Raw genomic sequence first — 27,134 nt, 5'->3', positions numbered from 1 at the left:
TGTGAGAGACTTCCTTTCTAGGCCCAGCGCCATGCTTGATACAATGATGACTAGCAATAGAAAAGTTGTGGTGCCCTGCAATGGGTATGCCATGTCTTCATTCATGCTTTAAACCAGAAAAGACTTCCTGTATATGAAGCATAAATTGGTTGCTGTTTTAGAAGAAAATATTTTTTTGTAGAAGAAGGGTAAGTAGAGAGGCTACAGAAAAGCTGAGGAATTCCTAGACAAACAAGTTTGGGAAAAAACACTATCCCAGATTTATGTAAGAAATAAACTGACCAACCATGAACAAAACTTAGAGTAAGTCACTGAGGAGGCTTACCAGTTCATTACTGCCACCCATAAGAGGATGAGGTGGCATTGTACACATCTGAAGGCAGATGAGGATGGCTGGGGGAAGAGCACAAGAAGATATACCACACAACTAAAAGTTTCCAATCAATACCAAGTCCTCAGTACAGAAATTGTGGAAGTTCTTTCTGAAGATCCATGAGTCAACGGGAAAAGAGAGATGTTCAGAACAGACCTTTATATGATACTTGGCCTAACCTGTAAGAAAAGCAAGCTTGCCCACAGAAAGTTCTCCAGACAACCAAAGATCTTCACTGAGCATACTACATTAAAGAAGAATTGAAAGCCTATTCTTCAAGGAAGAGGACGACACAGGATGTTCTGCTATGTCAAAGAAATGAGACCTTACTCTAAGACTGAATGGTCAACGGGCAAAGTTATTGTGCATAGCAGCACTAAACCCACTGCATTGTGGGATATCTCACAGATAACAGAAAGTTTCAAAGATGATTTCAGGCTGAAGAGGAAGAATGACCATGTGATCTTCTCCAACATCCTCCTGTTCCTTGAGTGAAGGAAGATTCTGCTATCCAATCATTGGCAAGGTTAGTGGTGTAGGATACAGGGTTTTGGTTTTGTGGAATATTGGTCCAACTTCTATGGGGAGAGGGAGCTACAGAGTTTGGATGGCCTCCATCTCAGTAGAAGTGGAATCAAACTTTCAAGAACAGGCTGTTTAGAGTAGTCTAGAGAATGTTAATAACAATAGGAGAGAGTAAAAAGAGGAAAGAAATTATCACTTGTTTGTCACAAAATTAAGATGTTAAGAACAAAATTAATTAAAAAACCAAAAGGTATGAAGAGAAGAAACATTTTAATTGCCTATACACCAATGCTAAGAGCCTGAGTAAGGAGAAGGAGGATTTGAAATTGATCTTGATCTATTTGGTATTCTGAAACCTGTTGGGATAATTTACGTGACTGGAATGTCAAAATCAGTGGTTGTAACATATTTATGAAGGACCAAGTGGGCAAAAGGTTTGTGGGAATGACACCATGGCTACGTCTAGACTGGCATGATTTTCCACAAATGCTTTTAATGGAAAAGTTTTCCATTAAAAGCATTTGCGGAAAAGAGCATCTAGATTGGCATGGACGCTTTTCCTCAAAAGCACTTTTTGCAGAAAAGCGTCCATGCCAATCTAGACGCACTTTTGCGCAAAAAAGCCCTGATCGCCAAATCTGAGCTGTCTACGCTGGCCCTTTTGTGCAAAAGCTTTTGCGCAAAAGAACTTTTGCCCCAACGGGAGCAGCATAGTATTTCCGCAAGAAGCACTGATTTCTTACATGAGATCGTCAGTGTTCTTGTGGAAATTCAAGTGGCCAATGTAGACAGCTGGCAAGTTTTTCCGCAAAAGCACTTGCTTTTGCGGAAAAACTTGCCAATCTAGACGCAGCCCATATGTCAGAGATACAGTGGAACATAACAGGAGAACCTCAAATCTATGAATACCAGTCAACCAGACACCATGTGAAACCAGAAGTAACCAATCAGGCAACAGCAGAGATTAAAAAAAGGAATATTCTATTCTGTACTGTGCCTATATTGCATCTTAAAGGTAGATACATCTGGGCTGCCTGTCCCCACTCCCATGCACAGGGCAGCCACTTTCACTTAGGAGTGGCTCAAGGTAGCTGGCAGAGAAATATCAGTGCTGGCATTAGCACTTCTTCACCCTTCCCCACCTCATCAGATGAGGTGGGGACGAGGGGCTGTTTTCATCTCCCTCCTGAATGGGGTGTTTTAACCCTCCCTCAGTTGAGTGGGGAACAGGCTATTTTCTACCCCCTCACTCCCAACTGGAAGGGTGGAAAAGTTGCAGTCTGACCCAGGGAAAGAAGCTGTGCAAGGAAGCTGTCAGCACTGAGGAGAGCATTCAGCTGTTGCTGGAATCTGGCTTGGAGTGCCAGTTGTTGGAACTGGAGCCAACGCTGCACTATTTTCATAGAAATGCGCATTTCAGAGTTATGGACAACCTCCATTTCCAGTCTCTCTGTAAGGGTATGTCTACACTACAAAGTTAGTTCGAACTAACGGACGTTAGTTCGAACTAACTTTAATAGGTGCTACACTAGCGCTCCGCTAGTTCGAATTTGAATCGAACTAGTGGAGCGCTTAGTTCGAACTAGGTAAACCTCATTTTACGAGGACTAACGCCTAGTTCGAACTAGCTAGTTCGAACTAAGGGCTGTGTAGCCCTTTAGTTCGAACTAGTGGGAGGCTAGCCCTTCCCAGGTTCCCCCTGGTGGCCTCTCTGGGCACAACCAGGAAAACTCTTCTCCTCTCCCCCAGCCCCGGGCCCTTAAAGGGGTAGACTCTGGCCAGACGGCACTGGAGTCAGCCAGCCCTGCCAGGAGTCTCTGCCCCGAACCAGTGGCCCCACCATGAGCCAGGCAGCCAGTGGGAGTGACATGTCCCCTGCCCAGTCCCCCAGCACCCAGGGGCCAGCCAGGGGCCGTAGACGGCGCGCGGCCTCCTGGACTAGTGCGGAGGTCATGGACCTCATTGAGGTTTGGGGGCAGGCCCCCAACGTCCATGATCTCCGCACTAGGAGGAGGAATGCGGCCGTCTATGGGCGCATAGCAGCCGCCATGGCCACCAGGGGACACAGGCGCACCCAGGAGCAGGTGCGCATTAAAATTAAAAAGCTGCGCCAGGCGTACGCCAGGGCCACAAGAGGCGGCGCCACTGCAGGGGCTGCCACCTGCCCCTACTTCACTGCCCTCCACCAAGTCTTGGGGGGCAGGGCGGTCCGTGCCAGCCCGGGGGACATTGAGCCGGGACCAGAGGGCCCTGACCTGGGCACACCGGAAGGGTCACCGCCAGCAGCGTCGTCCAGGGAGACTGTACCAGGTAAGTAGTTTGAATTAAGTAGTTCGGGGGGGGAGGTGGCAGGGAGACCAGGGACCGCGCGCGTGGGCCATGCCTTCCACGGATCACGCAGACACCTGTGCACGTGCGAGCACGTGCCATGCCACCCTTGGGCAGGTGGCTCCAGCTGCGTGACACCCAGGGGCCATTGCCCAATAGGCACATGCTTGTGCAAAGAGACGTGACATGCTCCCGACCCCGGGGCAGGACCCAGCAGGATGATTTCCCTTCACATGTCCCCTCTACACGGAGGCAGGGGACATCTCCCCTTTCCCCCCACCGCCCCGGCCACACTATACATGGCACAGGGACATGGGTGCGGTCTTGGGGCAGCTTCCAGTCCCGGGGAGAGCCAGACATCCTGACCATGGCCTCTGTACAAGCACAGCGGCTGTGACGGTGCAGGACATGGTCACCCTCACGTTGCGGAGTTGGGGAGGGGGCTGGGCATCATCCTCTGCGTCCCCAGGGAGAACTGACCCCTTCTCTTCTTTCTCTACAGCTGCACCAGCTGCTCGTGCAGGGCGCACCACCCCGCCTGGGACATGCTCCCGCACCCGCGGCCTGCTCCGGACTGCCAGCACGGAGCAGGAATACTGGGACCAGCACCTTGGGGCCCTGCAAGCCGTGCACCGCACACTACGGTCATGGATGCAGGAAGACCTGCAGGTCCGCCACGAGCTGCTGTCTGAGGTCCGAGGGCTGAGCACCAACCTGCAGCTCCTGCTGCAGAGCATGGTGCCCCGTGCTGATCCTGCACCAGCTGTCCCCCCAACTGCTGTCCCTCCTCCCACTCCTGCTCCCCCTCCCACCTCTCCCTCCTCAACCCCCACAACCTCTTCCTCAATGTCCACACCCCCCACCTCAACCTCCGCACACTCCACCCCATCGCCCCGGGGACGCCGAGGCCCCCTCCCTCGCTGTACTGGGAGGCGGTCGGCCCGGCGAGACCCCCACCCCTGATCCTTCAGTTTCCCCACCCCCTCCTTTCCCTTGCTTCCCCCTTTCAGCTCCCTCCTCCCAGTTTTCCCCCTCCCCTCTCCCAGCCTCTCTCTTCCCCTCTCCCACCTCCTTTTCCCAGTTTCCCCGAGTTTTGTTAAATAAACAGAGTTTCTATTTTTGAACACATGTGTCCTTTATTTTGTACATCAATAAGAAGGGGGGCTAGGGAAGGGTAAGTGGAAGGAGGTGAGGGAGGAATGGGGCACGAGCCCCCGATGGGGAGGACTGGGCTGGCTCTGCGGGCTTCTGGGGGTGGAAGCTCTCCTGCAGCCCCCCGATTGTCCCCTCTCCCCAGATGGCAGCATGCGGCAAGTGCAGCCGGTCTGATGGCCGAGTGGTGTGATGTGCCCAGTGTGGGTACTTCGGGCACTCCAAGCCAGGACTGGTTTGTAAGCGGGGCACCCCTGAGAACTGTCTGTCCGGGGTGGGGGTCGGGACCCTTTAAGCGCAGCCCTCGGCTAGCCTGAGACAGCATCTCCACGCTCTAAGTCCTCCTCTGATGCCCTGCCAGCACTGCTTCCGGCCATCCTTAAGCCCTGTTCAGAGTCCACTCAATGTGGACTTGCTAGTTCGAATTAGCAAAACGCTAATTCGAACTAGTTTTTTGTTCTAGATGCGTTAGTTCGAACTAGCTTAGTTCGAATTAACTAATTCGAACTAAGTTAGTTCGAACTAGCGCTGTAGTGTAGACGTACCCTAACTATGAGGGGCTACTGTACTTGTTCCCAAGTCTCTGACAGCTTGGAAGACATGTAGGGGAAAAAAGCTACTTGATTATGGGGGACTTTCAATCCTTGTTGCCATTAATAAAACATCCTTGAATCTCTAAATACAGATTGAACCTCTCTAATCCAGAACCCTCTGGTCCAGAAGCGTCCATCATCCAGAATGATTTTAGTAAGCCGTAGGTCCACTTTTCATGGGTGTAGCCAAGTTTCTCTTGGTCCCATAAAGTTTGTTTATAGCCACCAGTCCTACCTCTCAGTGTTCTTTGCTGTTACTTAGCTCTAATTTACCCCTAAATATCCTTTAACAGCCCAGTAAGCAGTAGAAGGGTTGGTAATGCTGTTATGCAGTATTGACCTCCCATTGTCTAGAAAATTCTTTCGTTCAGAACCAGTCAGGTCCTGAGGGTACTGCGCTAAAGAGGTTTAACCTGTATTATACTTCTTAACTCATGTATATATTGGCCTTCAGGCCAAGTGGAGGCTCGTCCAGGATAAATTGCTGGGAGATCTCTGAAGCCTAGGACACATTTCCTCATCTGGGGGAAGTGTGTTATCCAGAGGCTCTAAGATCACTAGGGAGTGTGAAGTATGCTCTACAGCCTCAGCTATGGAACAGTGGACTTTTAGCTCATATAGTAGACACCCATGGCTTTAGCCCCTAAAATCCCAGCTTCAATCCCATCTGCTAACAACTTGGATTCGTTGGCATTACATAAGCACCAGGACACTCTGCTAAATTCAGTTCAAGAAAGAAATCCAGCACTATCCCCATCTCTGGGGGGAACAAAATCCATAAATCTGAATACCTTTGAACTGCAAAGATATTTGGATCTGGAGCTGAACTTTGAGCTTGAGCCCCTCTAATTAATTTATCATAGACTCTGACTACTTGTCTTAAAATAACAGGAACAAGGATATCAGCAAATCAAAGATAAACCTAGATAATACAGCTGATACATTCTATACCAACATTGTTTAGAAAATGTGAAAGTATTTACTGTTGTAGAGTGCTTTCTACTGAAAAAGTAGCTCCAGCTGCTTCAGATAATGTTGTGGGAAGGCTGTTGTCTCGTTGTTTAGTGAAAGATTTTTGTAGCTTTGACAAACTGCCTAAACTAGCTTCAGATTCTACATGCCACCCCGTTTATATTTTCAGTGTCACTTTTAACAGGCAGGAAGCCCATGACAAACAACTGCAAACGGTGTGCCAACCATAATGCAGGTACTCTATATGCATATGACCCTTATCTTTTATGGCGTAGACTATATTTGCACCATTGCCTGAGATGAGAACACAAAAGCCAAAGCTAAGAGAGAGCTAATCCACCTGTCAAACTGTTTCTGTAACTCTTCCAGTATGTTTATGACAGTATGGCCGTTTTCAAAGCCTTTATTACTCATGGCTGTGTATTTCCCATAAATGCATGTCCAGATTGGGATAGAAGCAGCATCTATCTTAACAATCTTGTTCTAGATAGGCCAGCAGTGCATTGGAAGACCTGTTTGGGGAAAAGAGCATTACAAATAACTTAAGAAATCTATCTTTAAACAACTTCCCCTTTGCTATAAAACATAATAAATCTTGCAGACCTCAGCATTATGCACCATAAATGTGAAACCCTCTTTTTTCTCCAAGAAACTCATTTTTAGCATATAGGTTACTGCAGACTTACTTCTTCCATGGTTGCTGAATGGCTCATTGCAAACTCGACAGCATCCCTCATCAAAGAAGAATGTTTTAATCCAGCAAGGCAATTTGGAATTTTCCTGCTACTTTTGAAATCCTTGTTCATATGGATAGAGCATCTTCAATGTGAATAGCACCCTTTGAACCTGTAATAGTGCAAGTTTCCTCATGAAAAGATTACTCAGTATGTCTATACGAAAGAGATGTTGGGAAGGAGGAACTAGTTAGCCAATATCAAGCCTGAGTGGGGGGGGGGGGGGGAGAAAGAGGGGACGGAGGAAAGGCAGCCCAGAGATTCAAAGCACCTTGGGGCTCCTGGCTACCACTGCCACAGTGGCAGTAGTAGTGGCCAGAGCCCCAGACCTTTTAAATTGCTGCTGAAACTCTATGCTGCTCATTCCATGTGGTTCTGAGGGCTGGATGCTCCATGCTCTGTGCAGCATGGAGGGCTGGCTGTCCCCAGCCCTACCCCTTCCTCCTGAGACCCTTCCTCTTCTGGGACCATGGAGATGCCCCCCTCCACTTTGCCCAGTGGCCTGTGAGGCTGTCAGCTCCCTGGCCATTATAAATATCACAGAAGCACTGGGGGTATGTCTACACTACAATGTTAGTTCGAACTAACGGACGTTAGTTCGAACTAACATTCATAGCCGCTACACTAGCGCTCTGCTAGTTCGAATTTGAATCGAACTAGCGGAGCGCTTAGTTCGAACTAGGAAAACCTCATTTTACGAGGATTAAGCCTAGTTCGAACTTACTAGTTCGAATTAAGGGGTGTGTAGCCCCTTAATTCAAACTAGTGGGAGGCTAGCCCTCCCCAGGTTTCCCTGGTGGCCACTCTGGCCAACACCAGGGAAACTCTATGTCCCCCTCCCGGCCCCGGACCCCTTAAAGGGGCACGGGCTGGCTACGGTGCCCGTGCCAGGTGCAAGCCTGCCAGCACCCAGCCAGCAGACCCTGCACCTGGCACGGCACAGAGCCACCCACCCGATGTCCCCCAGCCCACCCCCTCTTCCCGGGACCAGGCTGGCGGCTCCCGGGAGCTTGCCCTGGACCACAAGAGGCGGGCACCTTCCTGGGCTAGTGCGGACATCGTGGACCTCATCCACGATCTCCGCACTAGGCACAGGAAAGTGGCCGTCTAGGGCAGGAGAGCTGCCAGCCTGGCCACCCAGGAGCAGGTGTGCATGAAAATCAAGGTGGTCCACTGAGACCCCCGACCCTGAGCCCTGAGCTTACAATGGCCGTCCTGGGTCAGACCAAAGGTCCATCTAGCCCAGTAGCCTGTCTGCCGACAGTGGCCAACCCTAGGGACCCTGGAGGGGATGGACCGAAGACAGTGACCAAGCCATTTGTCTCGTGCCATCCCTCTCCAGCCTTCCACAAACTTTGGGCAGGGACACCACTCCTACCCCCTGGCTAAGACTACTCCATGGACCCAACCTCCATGACTTGATCTCACTTCCCTTTAAACTCTGTTCTAGTTGTAGCCTTCACAGCCTCCTGCAGCAAGGAGTTCCGCAGGTTAACTATTTGCTTTGTCAAGAAGAACAACTTTCTCTTACTAGTTTCAAGCCTGCTATCCATTCCTTTCCTTTGGTGTCCTCTAGTCCTTCTTTATGGGAACTCAGGAAGAACTTTTCTGAATGCACCCTCTCCACCCAACCCCTGCTTTTAGAGACCTCTATCCTGTCCCCCCTCCGTCTCCTCTTTTCTAAGCTGAACAGTCCCAGTCTCTGTAGCCTTTCTTCATCTGGGACCTGTTCCCAACCCCTGATCATGTTAGTTGCCCTCCCCTCTCCCAGCCTTTCTCTTCCCCTCTCCCACCTCCTTTTCCCAGTCTCCCCCAGTTTTGTTCAATAAAGACAGAGTCAATGTTGGAAGAAACATTATCTTTATTTTGTACATCAATAAGAAGGGGGGCTAGGGAAGGGTAAGTGGAAGGAGGTGAGGGAGGAATGGGGTACGAGCCCCCGATGGGGAGGACTGGGCTGGCTCTGCGGGCTTCTGGGGGTGGAAGCTCTGCTGCAGCCCCCCAATTGCCCCCTCTCCCCAGATGTCAGCCTGCGGCAAGTGCAGCCGGGCTGATGGCCGAGTGGTGTGATGTGCCCAGTGTGGGTACTCCGGGCACTCCAAGCCAGAACTTCTTTGCAAGCGGGGCACCCCTTAGAACTGTGTGTCCGGGGTGGGGGTCGGGACCCTTTAAGCACAGCCCGCGGCTAGCCTGAGACAGCATCTCCATGCTCTAAGTCCTCCTCTTATGCCCTGCCGGCACTGCTTCCGGCCATCCTTAAGCCCTGTTCAGAGTCCACTCAATGTGGACTTGCTAGTTCGAATTAGCAAAACGCTAATTCGAACTAGTTTTTAGTTCTAGACGCGTTAGTTCGAACTAGCGCTGTAGTGTAGACGTACCCAGAGTGACCAATAGTCATCTTCTTTATACTAGCAGTTCTTTCCTCTTCTGGTGGGCAGCTGCAAGAAAATATTTAAGTTCCATGGAAAATTCCACAGCCTGTTAGAGTCCTTGGCCTCCTGATCTCAGTCTACAACAATGCAAGTCTGGCCAAGTACCTATGAATTGGTCCGTTGTTAATTTACCCTGGGAGTCTTCAGTTCTTCTGCTATTCAGGTGGAGTTTCTTTTTTCCTTTCCTTTTAGCTCTTAGCTGTGCCTTGACCAATTCAGATTGAGGGGTGGCTACAAACTGCATATCAAGGGCTTGTAGCAACAGAGCAGGCCTATCCAATTTGACTGCTCGAAATCTCATTCTCTTTTCATCTCCCCAGCCATTCATTTGGGTTATGAAGTGGAGCTGAGCCAAATAAGCTGCCCATGAAGTTTTAATGGATTTTTGCTTCTTTTTTTTTTCTGAAACAACCTGGCAGGATCACCATTTCAGATTTGAGGGGGGAGGGCGGGCTACCTGTGCATGCCATGATGCAGGGGAGGAAAGAGTGTGAGTATGAGGGGAATGGACAGAGGCTTCAGCAATGATGCTGAGCATGTTCACTACAAGCTAACCATCAAATGGGGAGGGGGTGACCAATGCCATCTCCCCTTTCCCCCCCCCCCCCCGACACACATCATCTCTATCCAGAGGATACTAAGGCACTGAAAAACTACATTTTTGGCCTACAACTTAGCAGTTAGTTGACAGGAGCACTGTATCTAATTCCTATATAAAAGAAAGAAAATTAAATAGAGCTGAGAGGGTCTAATCTTTAATACGTGACATCTTGTCGAAAGTCATTTAAGGGTCACTGGTTAGCCTTAAACTTTTAATATATATTCTTATTTTGTTACTAATTCTGTGGAGAGAGGAAGACACAGAAAGGACTCCTGGGCGCTCTCTCAGCTCTGGAAGAGGAGTGGGGGTCTAGTGGGTTACTGCAGGGTGCAGATACATTGCAGCTCTATGTAAGAGCACCAGAATGGCTACTCTGGGTCAGAGCAATGGTCCTTCCAGCCTATACCCTTTCTTCCAACTGTGGCCAATGCCTGGTGCTTCAGAAGGAATAAACAGAAGAGGTAATCATAATGACACATCCATGTCACCTATTTTGTTTATTGTCTATAAATGTAATTGGGTCAGCTTATTGTGTTATGTTACTGAAAGAATGAATTAAGTTTCCTTATTCTATTTTTCCACATCATTCATGATTTTCTAGACCTCTAATATATCCCCTTACTCTTTATTTATTTCTTTTCCAAGCTGAAAAGCCCCAGTCTTGTCAATCTCTTCTCATATGGATGCTGTTCCTTACCCCCAATCATTTCTGTTGCCCTTTCTGTACCTTTTCCAAATCCAATATATATATATATATTTAGATGGGGTGACCAGATCTGCATACAGTATTCAAGATGTGGGCAGACAATGACTTTATATATAGGCAATATGAAAGTATTTTGTCTTGTTATCTATTCTTTTCCTAATGATTCCCAATATTGTTAGCTTTTTAGCTTTATACTGCCACTGCACATTATTTTGTGAAGAGAAGCTTTCTTACCAATAGAAGTTGATCCAATAAAAGATATTACCTCCCCCACCTTGGTTCTCTATTGTCCTGTGACTGATATGGCCACCACAACACTGTATACAACATAGGTTTTTTTTCTCATTGTTATAAATTCTGTCTGTTAGGACTCCCATTAAAGCTGATGTTCCCAGGACCTCATTCTGCCTTATTTGACTAAAATGTGTTATTCCTCTTAAATGCCAAGAGCCTATAAACTGGATGAACAGTTAACACGATGAGAAAAACAACCAGTGCACTCAGGCAAAATTGTAGTTAGATTGTCTTGGAAATATCTAATAGCAGGTGCAGTTAGATAGGCTGGCAGAGCCTTCTAATTTCATAACAATTGCTAATAAGAAAATGAAGAATAGGTACTTTAGCAATATTTTTATTCTATTTTCACTGAAAAATAAGTGGCAAACGGCATTTCAGCTTGTAATAAGCATCTCTGGAATGAATCTCTGATGATCTTCTGTCTAAATTCATGTAAACACAAAACATTGTGTAAATATAGAAAACATTTAGTTGCTTATTTTACAATGTGTGTGTTTTGTTTGTTTGTTGTTTTTGACCTATTCTTTTCAGACTCATTACTGTCCATCAAGTCAGGAAATACACTGGGGTCTCTTATGTCTCTGCAGATTATGGTGACTGTACAATTGCAGCAATTAAATGCAATACAAATCCTAATACAAATTTTAATTGGAAAAAATGAGTGTGCATGTTATAGTACATTCCCTCCCTTTCTTTAAACTTTAATTTTGTAGAACAATGACAAGATGATATTTTTTCTAGATGTTTCTCCTACTTACCTGCTTCTAGGAGTGAGTCACTGAGTTACAAGAAAAGTAAAGGAACAGTAATGTAAGATTATGAATAGACGGATAAATTAGGCAGCTCTGCAACGGCAAAAAGCTCACTGCAGGAGATGGCTATGTAACCCAATGGTGAGCATTACAGTTGTGTCTCTGTACTAAGCCACAGAGGGTATGGGTTCAGCTCTCTTTTCTTCTTCTCCCATCTCCCACTCTCCAAGGCTGTAGCTCTTATTGCTTATTCTTTTAGCTCTGGATGCTCCCAGTTCAAATCCTGGTGTGTTCAAAGATGACAGCTGTCACAGATGCAGTACAGCTTTCTCTGGTAGCTGTTGTCAACCTTTACACTGTAAATAAGCACCCCTACTTTCACAATAATCAAAAATCAAGCTAATTCTATTTCAAAACAAGGCCAAACCATGCCAATCCTTAAAAGAACCCCAACATGCTATGTGACTAGATCCTCCCAGCATATGGTCTCAAATTTTCATGGGCTTGCTGTGTACCCATGAACTCTCTTGACCTTGCTTGCTCTCCTAAGCCTTGCTTGCTGGAAACCAATTAAAAAAAGAAGAAGCAACAAGCTGCAACAAGATACAAGTGGCAAGAAGCCAAAAACTAGCCAACCTGTATTCTAACAAAGCCAGTTAAGCCTGAAATAATCCAAATTTCTGAAAGCAATTTTGATTACAATCACGTGACAGTTGACTTAGATCCTCCCTCTGGAGGCTCTTTCTTCCAGTGCTAAGATGCAGCTCCAGAAGAATGTAATGCTTCCCTTGGCATAAAATCCAAAATGTGGCTATGGAACCAACTCTGTCCCTTCCATGGGGGACAGGGGTGTGTGAATGCTGGGACTGAGGGATTAGATTATGATTCCCTGCATTAGCTTTTAGTGAGCATGTCAGTGTCTGTAAAGTATTGCAAGGTTTTCAACAGTTCACAATTTACAAATTTGGGAGGGGCATGGATTTCCGTACCTGGTGTGTACATGTTATTATTGTGATTAAGGCCTCAGTCAGACACATAATTATAAAAGGGAGTATGGGTATGTCTACACTACCCTCCTAATTCGAACTAGGAGGGTAATGTAGGCATACCGCACTTGCAAATGAAGCCCGGGATTTGAATTTCCCGGGCTTCATTTGCATGAAGCCAGCCGGCGCCATTTTTAAATGCCGGCAGTTCGAACCCCGTGCCGCACGGCTACACGTGGCACGGAGTAGCTAGTTCGGATTAGGCTTCCTAATTTGAACTAGCTGTATCAGTATTCAAAATAACAGGCTTCTTACTCCAACTTCTGTAACCCTCATTTCCCAAGGGGCAAGGGAAGCCGAAGGAAGAGTGCTCTTCCTTTGACTTCCTGCTGTGTAGACAGTGCCATAAGCTGAGTTAAGCTACTTCAACTGCCACTACGCAATTAATGTAGCTGAAGTTGCATATCTTTACTCGACTTTAGCCTGCAGTGTAGACTAGTTCTTTAGCTGATTCCCCAACGAGAGGAGTAATCTGTAGTTAGAACTGCCCCTAAAGGCTAAGAGCTGTTTCTCCCTTCCCCTGCTGAGCAGGAAGCTGCCATCTGAATCTGGCTCAAGCTCTCTCCCTGCTGGGTCCTCTGTACCTTAGCCCAGTATTGATGGAGAGTCAACACAATGGGAAAAACAACCAGTGCAATAGGTGCTGCTGATTTTCTCTCCCACATACTCCCTAGAGGTACTGTGCTTGTTAGATGCAATGAGGTTGATTAACAGGACAGGTGCTGAGCCCAGTGCAGAGGACAGAGGTCAATTGGTTTGCACTTCCCTAATTCCAGGGTTGTCAGGTACCTGTTGGGCATCTAGTGTATGTTACGGTAACCCTGAGGGTTACCTTAAATTGGGTCTCAGTTGCTGTGACTCATGGACAGCCTATTGCACCTGGACCTTTTCAGGGAGGTGGTCTCTTAGGACATGTGTGCATGGGGAATTTTACCAGTATAATTATCCTTCAGACAAGCCGTTCATCTCAACTGAAGCCTGGTTAGAAAGAGCAGGTACGCATTGCTATCATTCCTAGCAACTTTGACACAGGTATGAAAACTACACATGGAGGTCTGATCCAAAGCCTACTGAAATCCATGGAAGGCTCCTTATTGCTCTCTGTAGGCTTTGGATGCCTCCTGCCAGGCAGAGGAAAACCAAGACTCTGCCTCTCTCTGCTTCCAGATAGGACGCCTCCCCATTCCCCCCAATGCAGGGCTGTGGCATAATCTGCTTTTAAGGGTATGTCTACTGCGCAAGTAAAATCCTGTGGCTGGCCTTTTCTAGCTGACTCGGGCTCACAAGGCTTGGGCTAATGGGTTGTTTAACTGTGATGTAAGCATTCAGACTTGGGCTGGAGCCTGGGTTCTCAAACCCTGTGAACTGGGAGGTTCACAGAACATGGGCTGAACCCAAGCCCAAACATCTACAGTGGGCTGGAACAAGAGAAATTCTTCTCCAGCTCCTGGGCCATTGTTTTGCCACAGAATCTGTCCTTTTGTGTCTATGTATCATTAGGTTAAACCCATGCAGGCTCACTAATGGGGGTGGGGCAAAGGAGACAGTTGCCCCAGGGCCTGGTGATTTAAAGGGGTACAGAGCTCGGGCAGCAGCCACTGCTGCACCACCATGCTCTCTGGAAGTGCTAAGAGCTAGGGTGGGAGCATGCTGTGCTCTGGGAAATGCTGAGGGCTGTCTGGGGCCAGCATAGTGTATTCTGGGTAGCTCTGAAGGCTGGCAGAGCATGCCATGCTCTAGGCGATGCCGAAGGCTGGCTGCCTCCAGCTCTGCCCCTTCTCCCCTCAGCCCCGCTGCTTCTGGGAGTGCAGAGCTGCCCTCCCTCTTGCTCAGAGGCCTGCAGAGGCTATTGTCTCCCTTAGCACATTCCCAAGTCCCTGAGCAAACTAAAGCTCATGAATAGGAATAATCAACTCCAACCACACTGGAAGTTAGGATCCATGTTTCTAGGCTATGAAGATATTAGGTATATGACATACAAAGCTGGAGCTAATGATATGTGACAGGACCTATCAGGCCACTTGCTAATCCAAAGTGAGCCACTGAAACCAAACTCTGGAAAACAGGATCCTCTGTAGGCCAATTTCCTTTGAGCTTTAGATAAAAGGGAATTAAAAATAATGACATTAAGGGGCCTCTCATAACACTCTGAACACTCGAAAATGCAAGATAATGTATTTACGCATATAGTACTTCTGAATCTTTATTTTCTGCACTTATGAGATCCTCTAGAAAGGATATTTTCATTCCAGAACAATGCTGGGTTTTTTTTCCACTTCTTCTTTCAGTTAATAATGGAACTGAATTTCATAGATCAATACTTTGTTTTTATAAGCATCCTTAGCAATAGCATCCATGATGGCAGCACAGTTTGGGGAAGTGGGTATGCTAATCAAGCCATTGTTCCTTTTCTGGCTATTTCTGCAGTAACAGCATAAGATAATTTTAAAGAACTCTTAAATGCTCATCAGCAAGGTCCACATTGACATTCAGTCTGTGGTAGACTACTGCAGGGTAGACTCATAGCCCTTCTTGCCACAAACTCAATATTCCTGTAGACAGGTTCTTAGGTTATGCATCAGGGTTGGCTGTTATTTTGTAATTGATTTTTTTCTCAGTAAGGACATTTTTTTTAAAAATGTGACTTTGCATCTGTGAGCCAGATCTTCTGGTGGTGCAAATTGGGATAGCTCCAGCTTTGTATTCTCTGTGGATCTGGAATTTCTAGACAAAGCACTGTATTGCTGCTTCCTTCCCACTATGAAGCAAGGGGAGGAGCACACAAATGCAGAATAGGCTGGAAAAGTCTGAAGGCCAGTGGAAGAAGGAGCGCAGGTGATTCAGTGGCATGCTCATCTTTCCTAGTAGCAAATGGAAGCCTGATGTGTTTTGAACTCTAAGGTGTTGGGAGGGGAAGGTTTGAAGCAGGAGGAGATAATGAGCACACACTCCGTCTGTGACAGTCTCCCTTTCCTAAGCGGCCACATTTTGTTGGGTTTTCAAGTGGCACACAGTGCTGCTAGAAAGAGTGGCCATGTCCAGTCTGTGTTGATCTCTGGAAAGGGGGAGCAAGATACAGGCATGGCAGGAGCAAATAATAGCAATATAGTGGGCAAGGAATTGTTGATTCCTGAGCAGAGGTAGTCTAGGAAAGCACCATGGAGGGGGAATCCATCCTTGTCAAACATCCGTCTGAGGTGCATTGATTTGGGAGCATAGTTCCTCATGGAACCCCAGTGAGTAAGCCATATACTGGGGATGGGATGGTTCGTAGGAAACACCATGAAATTTCTTGAGACCTTTTTCACCTTTTATGGTATGTAATATTTCAAGCCTGAACTCCTTAACACCAACTTATGCTTGAGAGAGGCTTTATCCCTGGGGCAACAGAGTAAGTACTGGTAATGGTCCTACATTCGAGTACAGCTTTAAACTTCAGCCACATCTCCAGAGGAGTCCCACCAATGGAGATGAGCTTAGTGAGTTCATAACCCAGTTCATATTGGGGGAGGTATAGGCTGGATATTAGGAAAAACTAATTCACTAGGAGGGTGGTGAAGCACTGGAATGGGTTACCTAGGAAGGTGGTAGAATCTCCATCCCTAGAGGTTTTTAAATCCTGGCTTCACAAAGCCCTGGCAGGGATGATTTAGTTGGGGTTGGTCCTGCTTTGGGCAGCGGGCTGGACTCGATAACCTCCTGAGGTCTCTTCCAGCCCTAAGATTCTATGGTTCTATCCCAGCACACACAATATGCCTCCTCCGTCCCACGTCAGCTGTGCAACTTCTCCAGCAGAGGAAAAGTCTTTCTACTTCTAAGGACCTTTAACCAGCAGTGGTACTTTGGCAATGAATTTGGCTTTCGGATTGAGATTAATCAGTGTAAGACAGCCCAGAAACAAATCACCACACCCATTTCAGGTTCTTACATGGCCTCTATTATTGTACTGTCTGAGCACTTTGTGATTTTTAATATATTTATTCCCATAACACCTTATCGGGTAGGGAAGTGCTATTATCCACATTTTCAGACGGGGAACCAAGGTCCAGAGCCTCAAAAGCTACTTAGGTGAATAACATCATTTAAATTGATGGGAGTTATGCACCTAAATACTGCTTTGAGAACCTGGGCCTAAGGCTAGAACTACAGTATTTGAGAAGTCGACTGAAGATATGCAACTCGACCTACAAGAATAGCATATCTGGAATCAACATACCATAAGTCAAATTTCTGTGACATCCTCACTGCTGGAGGTTGATGGAAGTTGACTGGAGAGTTTCTTCCCTTTCTCCTTGTGACCTCATAAAGTACTGAGGTTGATTTAGTGGGTCCTTCCTAGACCTGCTAAATTGAACCCCAGACGATCGATCTTTGGAGAGTCAATCTCTGGGTAACTGTAGACCTTGTCTAAGTGAAGTTTGGAAGTCTGTGACAGAGCACAGAACCTAACCTGGTTTCCTGGCTAGTGTCTTAATTATTGAAATATCCTTTCTCTGTATTCAGCTATTCTTATTATTGAATTATTATTTAATTCTCCACATATAAGCACACTTTCTCACTTTACATTTTCTGTTGGCTTTTACGTTATTCTTTCTGTTGATCCAGTGAACTTTTTCATTTGGAAAGTGATTAAAATTTGCTTCCCCCAGATTCCCATTGTTCTGCCAGAAACACAATCCCAAAGCTTCCCCCATCAAAAAAGAAATCTTTCATAACAAGAAATCTATGTTACACTGCTGGAGTATACAAGCTAAATAAGCCAGTAGATTCTCTCCAACCCATCTATGAATTTAGGAATTAACACTAGTAAATCTTTACTAATATTTGCAATATAAACAGCACAGCACTGAGATTAGCAGACTTCATGGTGTCTTATTTGCAGCTTTTGAATTTGTAAATGAAGGGAGAGGACAGGGGTGGGTCGTTGTGGATAGGAGGGGCAATATATAGGGGAACATTGCCCTTTTGATTCATCTCTGGTATTTAATATACCAAATACTATATTCCAAACAATGTGCAAGCTAGTATTTTTTCAAATGGATTTTTTTCTTTTTTAATAGGGAAAAAAGTTTAAGCCAAGCCCTTTAGCTGTTTTTATTCCTGAATCTGGGAAATAGTTATCAGGAATTCTTTGACATGACTAAATGTTGCTTTTCCCCCATTTTCCTCATAAAGCTTGCATTTATCTCAAAGGCTGAGCAAGATGCCTTGAAAAAGAAAAAAATTATACAAATCTTTGTTAGAAGGAAAAGATACATTGCCCTTGGTACGGAGAGAGACAGCCTGGATTGGTAAATTGAGACAATACATGAATAATAAAAAAACCCACATGATATAAAATCTAATTAATTTGAGTGAGTCAATAAGTTTCTCTTTCTGAGTGCCCATAACAGAAGAGAAGGGAGTGGAGGGAGGAGATGTTAGAATTTCAATTTACCTCTTTCTCATTTAACTATTTAAAATATTTGGATAATAATTAGGAATATATGTTTTATTTAATATTAATTTTCTCTAACCCAGTCCAATTTGTTAGGTGCATCTACATATTTATTTATCAGGATATTTTGTGAATCCCTTTGGCTTTGACAGATACCCTACAGATTTTCAGTAAACTGAGGCAGGTCTTACCTGTCCTTCAGAGAGGGGAAACATCCTGTTTTGGTTAGTGGTCTTTAAAAAAATTATAAAAGTACATTGTGACAGCAATTATATCACATCACACACATGTTCTGTGGGGCTCCTTTGGTTGCCAGGCAACCAGTGGAAGGTGTGTTGTGAAAGAAGAGGGGCCCACATGTAAGAATAGAAGCTCTTCTGGCATAGGTTTCAAATACCTAAGAACAGGCTAGGATCCTTCTGTTATTTAGTTTGCTATTCTTCTTTATCTTGTTCCTCTCAGGCAGGCAGCTGCTATCAAACAAGATCATCTAAGTGTCCAAACAGAAGAATTTAAGTAATAAAGCAATATTTTTAAAGATGAGCAGGTCATATTTGGCTCTCATAAACACGGATGCAAATCCAAAGTACCTCAGCTGAAATCCTCAGAATTGCTCTGGATTTACATGGTTGAAGCTGGAAGTAGAGCATGACTTAGAACTCTGAAGATATTTATTTTTTGTTTCTGTATTCACATATAGTTTGTAAATGTTATATGCTGATTTACCAACAGACGACCGAGAGACTAATCCTGTGCTGCATCTACGTAATCACATAAATATATCTAAAAACATTTAAAGGGAAGTAATTTTCATACCATCAAACTACAGAAAATTTCTAGCTAAACTCTGTTGCTAAATTAAAGCTTGGTGCCTGCATTCGAAAGCCCATTCACACACTCCAGGGTTCTGCTGAAGATGCCTTTACAGTAGTTACGAGAATGATATGGTAAAGTAAAAATGAAGCAACTACAGAAACTATACAGAATGTTAAGTCTTCAACTATTATTCTGCCATTTCTACCAGTACCTCTAAACGGCAACCAAGCCGAACACCTGGTTCGGTCCACAGTAACAGTTCAGTGTCTCTATAGTGGTAACAATTTAGAAGCAGGATGCTAAACAAGATATATACATGATGTCAAATATTGGCTGCACACATCTAAGCCAATCACTTCTAAATAAATTAACCATGGCACTGCCTAATATGATCCACCTGCTTTCTTCCTTGTGTTGTTCCAGACCCTACCTGAACCCCCCTTTGATTAAATGTCAAAAGCTTGCCTTGTGCCTGCAGATTTCACTGAAGGCGGATAACAGAAAGGTTCCTCCTGTGACTCCATAAAACTGAAATAAATTCCACTGGCATCTTGTAAATTTTTATTTTCTACAATGACTGCAGGCCCCATCTGCGACCCAGCTGTTATTAGAAGGGAAAGCGTTGGCCCTTCTGCATTACAAAACAGCATAGAACAGTAATTGCCAGTGGAAGAGATTAAGTGTAGACACTAAAAATGTTTACTCGCAATGAATATGCATAACGATGGGTAGGAAACAGCACTGGAAGATTAAAAAGAGAGAAGGGTTTGTTTACAAGGCTGGGAAAAAAAAAGAGTGGAATGTCAGTTGGCCCCGAGCCTGAAATAGGAACGAAAAACCTTTGGGCAAGGCATTAGGGAGAAAAACAGATGGTTTGTGAACCTTTTATTAGATAGAAAAATCATTAATCAAGCCCAGGCTGGAAATGGCAGGGTTTTTGGTAGTTCATATTTTAGTTTATTTTTTCTTAAAGTGACAGTATTCTATTTTTTGACAGCCAGTGCCATGGATCTTCTTTTGACAGGCTATCCAGTCATTTTAGCATTCAATATTGGAACAAATTCTAACTTTAGGTCCACACTAGCACTGAGCTGTTCCGCAAAGGAAATCCCTTAGTAGAGTTTCACATTTCAGCACCTGTTTTGCCCTTAAAGCAAAGCAATTTTAAAAAAAGAGAAAAGTGATGGGAGAAGGGGAGTGGGAAGCCCGGTATATTTTTTTTCATGGCTGTTTCATTACGACTTGGGAGAAGAAATGTAGGGCAGGAAACTTCAACAAATGGCTTCATGAATACAAAGCTGTTTGACTGACTCTGTTAATTCAAACAGGCTAGATCACTTCTCTCTTTCTCTCTTTATTCTATCAGAAGAAGGATAAAAATAGTTATAATAGTTCACTGCATTAAAATAATGATTCCCTGAATGGAATGCTAAAAGATAATCAAGCAGTCTGATCACCTAATATACCACATGGAAATATTGTGTGGGTACCAAGTGAAACTGAAACAGCCCTTAAAACCCATTTTTTTTTTCATTTTTTTATCATCTTCAATATATGACATTTCCCATGGATTAATGGACTACTAGGATTAATGGCTCAAGGCACATCAACTCCCTGCTAGCCTCTTATTAATCCCATGGAATTGCCCTAAACTCAGGTCATTATTGTTTAAGTAACAGAATCATAGGTGGCATTCTAATAAATAACACCCCCATTTCTGGACATTTTCTTTTCCTGGGAACACTACAGAAAACAACCATTTCTTTATAGAAATTAAACTGGGCTAGAGTGGGTAGTTTATGCCTGTGCCCCACTCTGTGTTTGTGGGCATCCCTATTTCTCTGAGTGTATAATTGCTCTTGAAAATAATACCGAAGGCAGTGAGGGCATTGGGAATGGTGGTTGTTGACAGCTGGGATATCACTCCTCAGTACTCCTTTCTGGAAAAGATTCTTCTCTTAACGGCATGTCAGCACAAGTCAAATTACCCAAGGGTACCCATTGATGGATTAGCCTTTTTTGTTGGCCTGGGACAAGTCTACAAATTCTGTTGCTTGCCCTGTTTCACCCAAGCATAAGAAAATGAGGAGGAGGGGGAATTTACACTGTAGATTGGCTAGGGTGATAGTGCTAAATTCAGCAGGCAGACACCAGAGTACATAAGGTACAACATCCAAGGAGGAATCTTAGCCCTGTGCAGAGGGTCAGAATGAGACCTGTGCATTGCTTGAAAGCCATTCATTACAAAAATACAATATTTGAAATGGACATCTAGGTCAAATGATGTGTTTCTGTTCCCAGACTGGATGAATTTAAGTCTGAGATTTCTGGGGTGAATGTTTACATTTAGACATTCAATAGCCAGTTTCTGTAAAAATATTCTTCATGAATATTTCTCCACTTAAAAGGACAGTATCAACTTGAAAAATCACATTTACATTAGGGGATATTGTAACCAGTGATATTAGCTCTAAACAAGGATTCTTACAGTAACATTAAAATTATTAAAATTGAAAGGCTGTGTTCTTTGAACATTTTGACAGCACTATTATAGCCAATCTTGCTGGGTTTGTTTGTTTGGGGTTTTTTTTATGGTCATTAGCACTTCCTGTCTCATAGACTATTACTAGCACCAGTCTTTTATATACCACTCTTGGGCAACTCATATGCATGCAGTACCCACTCCAGTGCAAGAGATTGTGTACTGGTAATAGCAGCAGGAAAGCTGAAAATGAAAGCAAAGAAGCAGCAGCATGCGTATAAACAAAGAGACGGGGAGAGGAGATGACCGGAACACATTTTGTTATTGTTTTTGAACCTAGCCAAAAGATCCCTATAAACAACAGCAGGGGAGTAGAAGAACACATTAATTTGAAAAATACATTTTAAAACAGAAAATGGCTGTAAATGCAATTTTAAAGGATGCACTGTTAGGAACAATTTCTAAAAAAAAGAAAATCAATTAAAAATGCACGTTGACAATGTCCCTTTAGAATTTGCTGTTTCCATGCATGTTTGTGCTGCTAAACTTATTCACTCAAACTCAGAAAAATATTGCAAAAGGGGCAAAACTGATTCATTTGAAAATGGAATAAATATTACTAGAGCTTTTCTTTTACAGCATTTTCCAACTCTAAAAAGACTTATTAGGTCTGAGAGTAGATTCCAATTTTTTGGTGCAAACAATTAAATAATATCAAGTGTTTAGGTCATGGTGTTCATTGTCAGAATGGTTTACAAATACAATGCCTTCCTCACAAAAGTAATACCACTGATTTATTTTCACCAGTAAGCTCATTGTGGCCTCTTTACACAGAGTGCCCTTCCTTTGCTTGAATTTCTTCTTGAACATTCAACTCACTCATATAACAGTGATCTGCCTAAGGCTTGATTCTGCAAGGTGCTGAGCAACCCCCGGATGTGTGGATTGCCCTCCGTTCCCATTGAATTGAATGTAAGTGCAGGGTACTCAGATCAATAAAACTCGCTCAGCTTCTGAGCTGAGATGTTTGTAGATTTCTTTGTGCCTTAGTTGCCATGTCTGCAAAATGGGGCTAAATATAATCAGTTAGGGCATGTTTACACTGGGGAGTTATTTCAAAATAACTACTGTTATTTTGAAATAACAAGGCAAGCATCCACACTACCAAGCCTGTTATTTCAAAATAATGGATTTGTTATTTTGAAATAATAACTCCTGCATGTGAAGAGGAATAAGACTATTTTGAAATAATTATTTTGGAGTTATTTTTTTGAAATAACCTGGTAGTGTAGACAAAGCCTTACAGTCTGATTCAAACCTCACTAAAATCAATGAGAATCTTTCCATTAATTACAATGAGCTTTGGAGCAGGCTCCATACAGTCCAAACGTATGTCCACAATCAACTTTAAGCATGCAAATAGTCCCTTTTGCCTCAGGTAGTGACTAATTTGATGTGCTTTGCATATAGTACAATGGAGCCTCCTTGAATAATCATCTGTGAAAGAAATAGACATGCTGAAATAATGTATTCCTTGTAGAAACATGGTAACACATTTAAAAATGTTTCTATTTTATTAACAAAAACAGCATAACAACAATTATCTGAAGACAGCATAATCCAGTTTGGTAAAATTTCCTTCTATCAAATACTGCAAAGTTTAGTTGTATATTCATTTATTGGGTTTCTGATACACAATAAGGATTCAATTATCTCCACACCACACAAGCCTAAATATAATATTTGCTTCAAGAGTTTTGAAATAGAGAGAGAGGAAAAAAATTGAAACCCCTTCAAAACCTTTAAAAACAATTTTAGGACCTGATTTTGATCTCTCACTAGTTTTACACTGGTGTAATTACATTTTAGTGGCATGGCTTCTGATCTACTCTCAAGTTGGAAGCAAAATCAGTCCCTTACTCTTCAAACCCTGATCTTGGTTACACTGGTATAAATCTAGAGTAAACACATTGACTTCTGTGGTGTGACTTTGGATTTACACTTACATAACTGAAATCATAAATTGGATTAATAGTTTTATTGTTTAATTTCAGAAACACTAACAAAAACCTCAGCTATTTCAAAATAGTAAGGCAAATAAGAGGGACAAAGGATGACATTAAGATGGAACCTTAAAATATTTAATAAAGTCAGGTCCAAAACCAAAGCCAAAATTCTTCTTTTGGGAATAGAGGGAATGGTTTTGTTTCCGATTTCATTATACCACAGGGGAGCTGCCCACACATTTCCTAATTCTTAAACTAATCATTCTGAGATGAACTTCCTGAAACAATATGAGCTTCATCTGAGAGGTGGGGGAAAGTGCGTAGGGGATGGGGGGGGGGGGGGGGAGAGAGGGAGAAGCACACAATTATCTTTGTAAGGAATAGTAGCTCAGATTGCTAGCGTTGCATATGTTACAGCACATCATTAATAACAGTGATCAAAAGAAAAAGAACATCTTAGCAGCTGCATCAAATTATTATAGCAATTGGAATTTTCAAATGAGTTCAGAGTAAAAAAGAGAAAAAGGAGCAGCACCAAAGACAGCACCATGGACCGTACCTTAGGTCAAATTGTGGTGCCACAGGAGAATCCCAAAAGGTATTGAAATAATGGGAATAAAACAAAGAATCTTCTTCCTAATATGGTCTTTGAAAGAAATGAATCTTGTTATATGGAAAATAAGGAGTGTTTAATGGAAAAATTCTTCCAGGGGACTTGGAAAAGGTGTAGGGTGAGATTTTCTGTGTAAGAGCTGCCTATTATAACTTTCCAGGAATTCCTCCCCTACATATCTACATGCATGTAAATAAACACATCCACACATACTGTGATGCAGGTTGCCCATTCTCACAACATAAACTACCTTCTATGCTTAAATAAGTATAAGATCCTGACTTAGGAAACCCCTTAAGCGAGTGCTTTAGTATAGCAGTATTCAGGACAGCACGTACATGCATGTATAATGTTATTCATGTGCATAAGCATTGTCCTGAACAGGGAGGTTTCCTGAGTTAATGGTGTAACTCTCTTGGAGTTCAATAGGCTTGATTTTAATCGGTTCTGTACTTTGCACAGTATTTTTACATCTGTGCATGGTGAACCTAAACAAACTTAAGCATCTGAACCTCACTGTGGGTACGTCTACACTTGCTCTCTAGTTTGAACTAGGGGTACAAATGGAGCTGACCGAAATTGCTAATGAAGCGAGGATTTAAATATCCCGCGCTTCATTAGCTAATGAAGCTAAATCGTTCGCATGCTATTCTGCTCGCCAGCTGATTCAAACCAGGAAGTGCACTCCTCAAGTAACATTAGTTCAAACCAAGGGGTTTGATTCAAAGTAACGCATCCCAGAGCACACTTCCTGGTTCAAATCAGATGATGAGTGGAATAGCACACGGGCGAGATTATGCTAATGAAGTGCAGGATATTTAAATCCCCACTTAATTAGCAATTTTGGTCGGCTACATTTGCATCCCTCGTTCGAACTAGGGAGCAAGTGTAGACGTAATATGTAGCATTTCAGCACCTCTCCATTGTTCCTTGCCCCTCTTCATCTCCATCTTCTATGGTAATCCAGCTTGGTCTCATGCCTTGCTGTTATGGCCTCTCCATCAGCATCAGCATCTGATCTGAGATACTTTCAGAAAGTGGTACAGGAGGGCAACTTTACACTGACAGAATTTATTAAGTGATTTTGAAGGGCAAAAAAGGGATGAAATTTCCTTCTTAGGATGAACTGGGCTTCTGATAAAAACTGGCCCACTTCATCAGGTTTTATAATTCCCTTTGCTTCAAAAAATATTGGAGGGGAGTGCTATGTCTTGCTCTAAGAACACAACCTAATTTTTACCTTCTATTACAACTGTTTTATAATGGTATTGCGCAAATGGACACAGTCTTTCCAAGTCCAATCCTTTTGTTTTTCAAGAGTAAGTTTGAAAAATGTAATTCATGAACAGATAAAGTCTTTCTGGGAAGCTATGCATCCAGGGAATGACTTGGAACAGGCTTTCTTGGTGAGTTATATGAGGATTAACACACATCCTGTTTTCATTCAGAATTCACAGAGGCTTTCAAGTAGATCTCAGACTGCTCCAACATAGTTACTGCTTGATCATATGTGCCTTTCGGACACTTCCTACAGGAAAAGGAACAAAGAAGATCCCCACCCAGAGCAACAGTTCTCTGGAAGACTGTCCCTCATTCATCAGCTGTTATTATCTTTATTTCAATTACTCTTCTAAGAACCTCCCAAGTCTGCAATACTTTCTTTGCTTCCTAAAAGTCCAGCTGTTTTTGACAACCGAAATTTGGGAACATCTGAGTTTAGATGCAATCCCCCAAAGCTCAGATCAGTCCCAGCTCTCAGACCAAACCCTGACAAAAAAAACAACGGTTCACATAGTTTCTCCAACACGCTGTCTTCTGTGCATTGTGACTCAGTCCATAATGAACTAGCACACAATGCTGTAACTTTAATAACAACTGAACAGGATGCTAGGGAAATTGCTGCAGTTCATGCTTTTAAAACTAATCTTAAAATAGATCTTTGATGGTTCTTTAAGATTTGACTTTTAATCACCAGACAGTTTTTTTTAAAGTTTGTTTTTACAAATAAAGATGATGACATCTAATTCCACTATTAGTAATTGTGATTATAATAATTATTATAGAAGATAGAGGTGGGACTCATAGTGACAGAGTTTGAAGTAAAGCAGAACAGTTTAGGAAAAACAAATATTTCTTGGTTGAAGAGTAATTGATGGAGCTATAAATCTTTAGGGTTAGATTCTGCCCCACTTACACACAGGGCTTGTCTACATTGGCCCCTTTTCCGGAAGGGGCATGGTAATTTTTGAAATCGCAATAGGGAAATGCGCGGGGGATTTAAATATCCCCCGCGGCATTTAAATAAAAATTCCTTCAAAGTAGGAATAAGATCCTCCGGAAAAGGGCGATTTTTCCGGAGGATCGGGGCCAGTGTAGACGCTCTTTTCCGGCTTTTCTAAAAGCCGGAAAAAAGTGGTGGACATTTTTATTTAAATGCCGCGGGGGATATTTAAATCCCCCGTGCATTTCCCTATTCTGATTTCAAAAATTACCATGCCCCTTCCGGAAAAGGGGCCAATGTAGACGTAGCCCCAGTGTCTAAAATCAATTAACTAAAATCTACAAGACTACTTGCAATGTCAGGTGCGTCTTAATGTGTGTGCCTCTAAAGAGACACTTTAAAGATTTAGTTGTGATCTTAAATTTTAATTTTTTTAAGATGCATTCACAATCCCCTTTCTTCAGAAAGGTTTTTAAAATCTGAACCAGTTACCAGACCTTCAGTTCCACATCTGCTTCCTTAATGTGATATTATAAGTCCATCGTACCAAGCAGTAAAACTACAGGTGTTTTGTTTTTAAAATAACCATTTTGAAATAAATGGGGCCGCTGATTATTATCTTTTATAGCTAGCTGTGTTTCCATTGCAGACTATCAGCTCAAGGGTTAAAAGACAAAGAAGACTGGATGTGACTTCATTGCTCTTCCATCTGTTGGGAACCCTGAAAACCATTTGTAAATTAATTTTTTACTTTGAATGCACACTGCCACATACAGTCATCATTGGATTCTGCACAGACAGCTTGCACTGCTGCTTCAACATGTCTCCAGCGACAAGCTCAACTCCTACTGATTTTGAATGCTGGAGAATAAAATCATTAAGTATGTATGTCCATTCTGCTTGCATGCTTTCTACCCATACTTTATGCCATAATTATCATCACATCACTTTAGTAAATAATGTTGACACATGGTTCCATAACAGCTGTAGAATGTCCATCTGACACCCTCGTAATCAGAAGTTCAGCTCTTCGAAAAGGGGACAGATT

General features: G+C 43.5%; 1 long non-coding RNA gene across 2 annotated transcripts; it reads right to left on the bottom strand.

Annotated features, from left to right (window-relative positions):
* Window positions 1–6,291: 6,291 nt before the first annotated feature.
* Window positions 6,292–18,212, bottom strand: LOC112544717 (uncharacterized). 2 transcript variants are annotated; one of them, XR_003088058.2, is made up of 3 exons: window positions 18,140–18,212; window positions 6,630–6,789; window positions 6,292–6,455 (listed from the first exon to the last, which is right to left on the bottom strand). It is a non-coding gene; the product is annotated as an uncharacterized LOC112544717 (long non-coding RNA). The 2 variants fall into 2 exon arrangements; XR_012904523.1 differs by lacking the exon at window positions 18,140–18,212 and adding an exon at window positions 16,728–16,781.
* Window positions 18,213–27,134: the final 8,922 nt, after the last annotated feature.

Source organism: Pelodiscus sinensis, chromosome 6, assembly GCF_049634645.1.
Source record: "Pelodiscus sinensis isolate JC-2024 chromosome 6, ASM4963464v1, whole genome shotgun sequence".
In the NCBI taxonomy this organism is placed as follows: domain Eukaryota; kingdom Metazoa; phylum Chordata; order Testudines; family Trionychidae; genus Pelodiscus; species Pelodiscus sinensis.
Note: the sequence above shows the minus strand (reverse complement) of the source record. Positions and strands in the feature narration are given on the sequence as shown.